This window comes from Monodelphis domestica, chromosome 6 (genome assembly GCF_027887165.1).
Source record: "Monodelphis domestica isolate mMonDom1 chromosome 6, mMonDom1.pri, whole genome shotgun sequence".
NCBI classification, from domain to species: Eukaryota; Metazoa; Chordata; class Mammalia; order Didelphimorphia; family Didelphidae; genus Monodelphis; species Monodelphis domestica.
Genome location: NC_077232.1, coordinates 42,522,101 through 42,530,299, shown reverse-complemented (window position 1 = coordinate 42,530,299; position 8,199 = coordinate 42,522,101).

Below are 8,199 nucleotides of genomic sequence, written 5' to 3'. Positions count from 1 at the left end.
CTTTTCTAGGCCTAGTGTTTTTTTCTACTAAGTCACCCAGCTGCTTTCTTAATGAATGAAAGAAAAAGTATTTCTAAAACACTTTGTGTCAAACATTGTACTAAGTTCTGGAATAAAACACAATTTTCTCCTTTTGTCAGTCTTAATATATTATTTTTTATAAATATACATTTCTATTCTCATTTTTTCCATCTATTTGATGGATTGTGATCTGCATCATTGGAGGAAATATTTTAATATTGATAGCTAATATTTCTACAGTGCTTAAGATTTTCAAAGTGATTTAAAACTATTAGTTTCTTTAGTCCTGACAACACTGAGTTAATCCTCATTTTAGAATTGAAGAAATTGAGGCAGACAGAAATGAATTAATTTATCTAGGGTCATACTGCTAGTAAGTTTCTTTTTAAAAATAGTTTTATTTTAACCCTTATCTTCCATCTTAGAGTCAATACTGTAGGAAGGAAGGAAGGAAGGAAGGAAGGAAGGAAGGAAGGAAGGAAGGAAGGAAGGAAGGAAGGAAGGAAGGAAGGAAGGAAGGAAGGAAGGAAAGAAGAGGAAGGGAAGGAGGGAGGGATGAAAGGACTAGACAATGGAAGTTAAGTGACTTACCCAAAGTCACACAGCCAGGAAGTGACTAAAGCCAAATTTGTACACAAGACCTCATGTCTCCAAGCTTGGGTCTCAGTCCACTGAGTCACCTAGCTGCCTCCTGCTAGTAAATTTTTAAGGCAGGATTTGATATAGGGTCTTCCTGACTATAAGTTCACTGAGCCACCAAGCTGCCTCATCAATGATATTGGGAATTCACTAAAACACTGAAGTATTGAATATAAGTGCTCAAAATCATGAATTGCCTCTCAGTACCACTTTAGTTCCCATATTTTAACATTATGTGTTTGTATTGCCAATCAAATATTCCCATATGCCAATGGATCTGTGATCTCATTGATTTGGGTGTGATTTCCAACAATGCAAATCACAACCTTCCCTACCTGTAGGATTGTTATCCATATCATGAGGATGATGATCATAGCTAGAATTTAAATATGCTAATGTTTGTAAAACCCCTTACAAATATTATTTAATTTTATCTTAACAATCTGGGGAGGTAGGTCCTATCATTATTCCTTTTGCAGATGAAAAAACTGAAGCCAACAGAGGTGAAGTGACTTGCCCAAGGTTACACAATTAGTGTCTAAGGCAGGACTAACTCAAGTCTTCCTGACTCCAGGTCTAGCACTCTATCCACTGATCCACTTATCTGTTCTATCTCTAAGCACAAGTTTGCCAAAGGAGTTCCAATCCTTATTCTGGGGTCCTTTCTTGTATTCTCTTGATATCAAAAGTATTCCAGAGGAGCACTCAGTCATCATCAATCAATTATACCCAACCTTACCACATGACAGACAGTATCTTCTTTTCTCTTCCTCCTTCTCCTTCCTTCCTTCCTTCCTTCCTTCCTTCCTTCCTTCCTTCCTTCCTTCCTTCCTTCCTTCCTTCCTTCCTTCCTTCCTTCCTTCTTTCTTTCTTTCCTTCTTTCCTTCTTTCTTTCTTTCTTTCTTTCTTTCTTTCTTTCTTTCTTTCTTTCTTTCTTTCTTTCTTTCTTTCTTTCTTTCTTTCTTTCTTTCTTTCTTTCTTTCTTTCTTTCTTTCTTTCTTTCTTTCTTTCTTTCTTTCTTTCTTTCTTTCTTTCTTTCTTTCCTTCTTTCTTTCCTTCTTTCTTTCTTTCCTTCTTTCTTTCCTTCTTTCTTTCCTTCTTTCTTTCTTTCTTTCTTTCTTTCTTTCTTTCTTTCTTTCTTTCTTTCTTTCTTTTCTTTCTTTCTTTCTTTCTTTCTTTCTTTCTTTCTTTCTTTCTTTCTTTCTTTCTTTCTTTCTTTCTTTCATATTCGTTCTAAATTAGAGTGGTAAGAATTAGGGGTGACACAGCTAGGACCACAGCTAGGACATGTCTAAGATCAAATTTGAATGCAGATCCTTCTGATTCCAGGTCTGGCTCTCTAACCACTGTACTACCTTGCTGCCCCCACCCCATAAAATACTATCTAGTTGTGTGACTTGGAGTAATGTTTTTTCTATTTCCTCTCTTACTTCTTCTACTTAGCCCTTCTCTGAAATGATTCAGTTTTCCATTGAGTTCATAGCTTTATTTGCATTTTCACAGATTTCTCATATCAGTTTTATTTCCTCTTTAAATTCCTTTATGGTGTCAGTTGATCTATTTTATTGTATCCTGACGAAATTCTAATTTAGTTTCCTATTATGCTGCTAATATTACTTTAGTACAGTTTTCTTCTGCCTTGTTTATTTCTTTTATTATTTTTTTCTTCCAAAACATTTCTTTTGAGAGTTTCTGATCATTTTAATTCTTTGGCGATTGCTTTTTTAATTAATGAGGGAAATATTGAGGGAGTTGAGATCTTTCACTCTTGTGTCTACTCAGAAGTCCCTGGACTCTGAGGTCCTTTGATGTCTATCTATAACAGTATGCTCCATGAAAAATAGAATCCAGAGTCTGGATGGAAGAAAATCTGGCAAAGGAGTTACCTACTGATTGGCTGGCATTTCACAGTGGAGAGGACATACATCTTTCCCAGATGCTCATGTCTGTGGGAGAGCCCTGGCCACCTCATGTTTATTCTATTTCTAGAATTGCCCTATAGATAATACATCTATAACCAAGATCAAACAGCCTGCCAGCACTGAAAGGGGGAAGGGAAGGGAGGGAGGCAGATAAGTTCAATTATAATAACAGAGGAAAACATGTGAGGTTTTGTTATAACATACAATTAGTAAAAAATAAAAATAAAAAAGAATTTTAAAGACTTGTCATGTATTTGACTTGTCTTGTTTGGCCCCAAAAGGCAAGGACTAGGATTTGCTGGTGGAAGGTGAAGAGGGGTTGGTTTAATTTCTTTCTTTTCTTTTTTTTAAACCCTTATCTTCCATCTTAGAATCAATGCTATGTATTGGTTCTAAAGAGGAAGAATGGTAAGGGCTACCTAGGCAATGGGAGTTAAATGACTTGCCCAAGGTCACACAGCTAGGAAGTATCTGAAGTCATACTTGAACCCAAGACTTTCCATCTTTAGGTCAGATTTCATTTCAATGAAAAGGTAACGTTTCCCTAGCAATCAAAGTTATTCAAAGGGGGTAGTGGGTTCTACCATGAAAAATTTTTTTAAATCACCAATCACACATTTTTAAATTTGCCTTCTGTCTTAGAATCATTACTAGCTATCAATTCCAAGGCAGAAGAACAGTAAGGGGTAGGCAGTTGGGGTTAAGTGACTTGCCCAAGGTCACACAGATAGGAAATATCTGAAGTTAGATTTGAACCTAGGACCTCCCTTCTCTAAACCTGGGGCTCTCCATCTACCTACCTGCCCCTATGAAACTCTTCAAAGCAAAGCTGGATGATCACTTGTAGGGCATGTTATCTAGGGACTTCTCAAGCCTCTGAGATTCATTTCAGCTCTGTGTTTTTGTGAGGGTTTTGGTCTTTTTTTCTACATAAAATTAATTGGTTTAATTGATAATATATATGTTATGAATAAATAACATGCCAACAGATTCAACCTCTCTGATTTTCATGGGATATTAAGTCCCAACGCCTGCATAGCAAAGGGAAACTCAGCAATTTTATCATTTACTTACTGAATCCTAACCCAGGGAATATGACTCTGGCCCCACATGAAGGTCATCTGATTTATTTACGGGTAGCAATGGGTCTCTTGCCATGGTTTGAGGATTTTCAAGTACCAGCAATTATTATCCCATTAGACCTCCCTGATTTCCTCCCTGATTTAGTGGTAGCCTCATTTGCCATGTGCCTTGAGGACTCTTCTCTGGAATAAAATTTCAGCAAAATCCCCAATATTAATTTAAAATTAGAGAATGATTATCTTTCCCCTGTAGCATCTTATTCATTTAAACCTGATTTTAATAAATGGTAATCTGCATCACTAGGAGGAATATTCACCCAGAGACAGTAGATCTATCAGAAGTAACAGCAGGAATTGGACTATATGATTTCTAAGCATCTTTCCAATTCTAAAAATATGGAAATCTTTTCCTTGTCACTAGCTAAGATGGTGGAATAACTTTCCCTTTTTCCACAAAAAAAAAACCCACCAAAAAAACCCAACTCCTCAAGTCCCATCTAGAAAATACAGCAGACCTGATTGGAAAAATCTAAGTATTAAAATCACAGGGAATCATTTTTCTAGCCCAGGTTGGCATAGTGAGACAGATGGGGAAGTCTGCTGGCACTGGGGAGGGTATTTAGTCAGGAGTACATAAACTATATGTGTAGGGAAGGTTATATCCCACTGTAAGATGGAATCCTAGATCCAACACTAAGGGGTCTAAATGTGTGTAAAGAGAAGAAATAAGTGCCAACTGATAGCTCTGTCACTCATTACCCAGTCCCATGCATCTAGGAAGGACCAAGGAGACACTCTTGAACCCAAAGGTGGCATTCCAAGATAAGGGGTGGTCCCAGGACCCAGGATGTGTGGCTTGTACCCAGGGTACAGGGTAGGGTCTCAGTTCCAGCATCTAGCCCAATCTGAAGCCTCCCTGCAGAAGGATAACCAAGGTAGGAGTTCTGGATCTAAGGGAAACCAACAATTTTAACTCATTAAACCAGCAGTTTTCTGGCTGGCTAACAGATGCTAAAGGCAGCAGTAAGGTACTGAAACTCCAAAGGAATGATGTTCTGACCCAAACCCAGATCAGAAACCTGAAGAGCTCAAACTAGGGTAGCGAGTGATTGAGCCTGACTTGGATCAGACCACTTTGGGAGTGCTAAAAGCCTGCAGATCTCCAGTCTGAGCTGTCCTGGAGATCCTGGAATAAAATAGCTCTCATTATCCCAAGAAAGTAAAAGCAGGACAAGGCCAGATATTTCCTCTGGAAATGGGCAAAGCCTGGCACCAACCTAGAGTCCAAAGTTAGGAAGTGGGCAAACAGAAAAAGAATCCCATGTCCATAAAAAGCTATTATGGGGACAAAGATGATCTAGAGACAAATTCAGGAGGGAAAGGAAGAGAATAAGCATTTTTCTAAACCCTTATCTTCTGTCTTAGAATCAGTAGTATGTATTGGTTCTAAGCAGAAGAGCAATAAGGGCTAGGCAATGGGGGTTAAGAGGATAGAGAGTCAAGCCTGGAGACACGAGGTCCTGGGTTCAAATTTGACCTTAGACACTCCCTAGTTGTGTGACCCTGGGTAAGTCACTTAACCCCAGTTGCCTAGCCCTTACTGTTCTTTTGCCTTGGAACTAATACCTAGTAAGACTTTAAAAACAAACAAACAAACAAAAATCCATGCTATACCAGGTACTGTGCTAAGTATTAGGGATATAAAAATCAAAGATGATAGTCCTTGGCTTTGTCTCTGATTCCTGATGATAATAAAGTTCAGAGGAGACATCTATGTTATCTTGTATTCATTTAGGTAGAACTGTCATTTTTTAGCATTTCAGTTTTGTCTATCTGTGAGCAATGAGTATTTCTCCATTTGTTTAGATCTGTCTTTATTGGTTTGAAAAGTGGTTTTTATTTGTGTTTTATAGTTCCTTTGTGTATCTTGAAAGATAATCTCCCAAAGATTTTATATTGTCTGCAGTTATTTTAAATAGAATTGCTCTTTCTATCTCTTCTTACCGGGTTTTGTGGGCAATATATAGAAATTCTAATGATTTTTTGTCATTTTATTTTACATCCTGCAACCATACTAAAGTTAATTATTTCAAATAGCTTTTTGGTTGACTCTCTAGGATTCTTTAAGTATGTTTTCATATCTTCAAAGAACGATCGTTTTGTCTCCGTGTTGCCTTTTCCTATTCCTTCAAATGTTTTGGTCTTATTGCGGTAGCCAGCCTTTCTAAGGTAATACTGAATAATAATGATAATAATAATAAAATAATAATTATATTAAGTGATAATAGGCACCCTGATCTTATCGGGAAGTCTTCTAGTTGATCCCCATTGGAGATTATGTTTGCTTTTGATATTACTTATCATTTCAAACAAGGATCTATTTATTCCTTTGACTTCAAGTCTTTTTTTTAATAGGAATTTTTAGGTTTTTAATTAATTAATTAATTAATTAATTAATAGGTTTTTAATAGGAATGAGTTCTATTTTGTGAAAAAGGTTTTCTATATCAATTGACATAATCCTGATTTTTGTTGTTTTTGTTATCAAGATGGTCAATTATATGTATAGTTTTCCTAATATTAAACCAGCCCTGAATTCCTGGTATAAATCCTACCTAGTGTATACATGCAAATAAGCTTGACTCTCCCCATCAAGAGTTCATGATGTCATGGGTCAGTGGAAGAAATTAAATAGGAATTTTGGGGGAGTTTTATGAAGCAGAAGACAACACATGAAGGCCAGCAAACAAAGCATTGACCTACATATAGCCTATGACCAAATACAAAACCCAGATTTAATAATAAGGGACCATAAACACTTCATAAAAGAAAGAGAAACAATTCAGACTTCTTCTCTAGGATGATGGGAGGGCCAAAATTTTTTTATGCGGATTTTCCAGATCATAAGGATGCTAGGGGAGGGGACAGCTGGGTGGCTCAGTGGATTGAGAGTCAGGTCCAGAAGTGGGAGGTCCTGGGTTCAAAAGTGACCTCAGATACTTTCTAGCTGTGTGACCTTGGACAAGTCACTTAATACCCATTGCCCAGCCCTTACTGCTCTTCTAGTTTAGAACCAAAACACAGTATTGATTCCAAGACAGAAGGGAAGGATTAAAAAAAAATAACAATGCCAGCCCTAACTCCAGTGCTATAGAAGAGATACCTGTGTTTGTGAAATATTGCTGTAGTCTTTTTGCTAGTGTTTTTTTTTTAAACTATTTCCTTCTGTCTTAGAATTGATACTAAGTGGGGTAGCTTGGTAGCTTAGTAAACTGAAAGCCAAGCCTAGAGACAGGAGATCCTGGGTTTAAATCTGGCTTCAGACTTTCTAGCTGTGTGACCCTGGGCAAGTCACTTAACCCCCCTTGCCCAGCTCTGACCACTCTTCTGCCTTGGAACCAATACACAGCATTGATTCTAAGATGGAGGGTGAGGGTTTACAAAAAAAAAGAATCAATAGAGAGACTGAATTTTGATTTTGACTTGATTGATATTGTTTATCCTTTATTTTTTTTGTTATCGTTTTCTTTTTTTACTTCTACTTTCTGTCTTAGTTACAACTCTAAGATAGAAGGGCAAGAGCATGGGGGTTCAGTAATTTGCTCAGGGTCACACAGCTAGGAAGTGTCCGAGGCCAGATTTAAACCCACGTCTTTCCTATTACAAGCCTGACACTCTACTGATCCACCTAGCTGCTCCATGTCCTTTACAAAAAAATTTTAAACCCGTACCTTCTGCCTTAGAATCAATTCTAAGTGTCAATTCCAAAGCAGAAGAGCAGTAAAAAATAGGCAATTGAGGTTAAGTGATGTGCCTCCCCAGGCCTTCCAGCTAAGAAGTGTTCAAGTCTAGATTCAAACCCAGGACCTCCCACCTCCTGGCCTGGTTCTCTATCCATTGATCTATGTGGCTGCCCCTTGTTGTTGTTGTTTTTTAACCCTTACCTTCCATTTTAGAATCTATCCTGTGTATAGGTTCCAAGCCAAATAGAAGATTTGCTTTTGGATTCTGGAAGTAACAAGGAACCTCTGGGATTCATTGTGTATGTGGGGGGGGAGAGCAGGTGATCATCAGCTATGCTTTAAGAAGGTAACTTTGAATGATGGACTGGTATGGGGAGAAACTGAGTCCAGGGGACCAATAAGAAAGCTTTGCAATAGTCCAGGTGTGAATTGATAAGGATCTGCCTTTGATAAAGATGGCGGCTTTGGGAGTGGAGGGATCCAAGAATTTGGTTAACACATTGGCTATATGGGTGAATGGCAGCATGGAGTTGAGGATGTTACCGATGTTTCAAGCCTGGGTAACAGAGGATGGTAGTGCCCTTAATAGTAAATGAAAGTTGGGAAGGGGGTTAAGTTATTGGGGAAAGGAGAATAGAATAAGTTCTGTTTTCAACATTTTGAATTTGAGATATCTTTGAATTTGAATTTGAAATTGAGATATCTATAGGATTGAATTTGAATGTTGAACCTGAGATATCTATGGAAAATCCAATTCCATATGTCCAATTGGCATTTAGTGATGGGAAATATG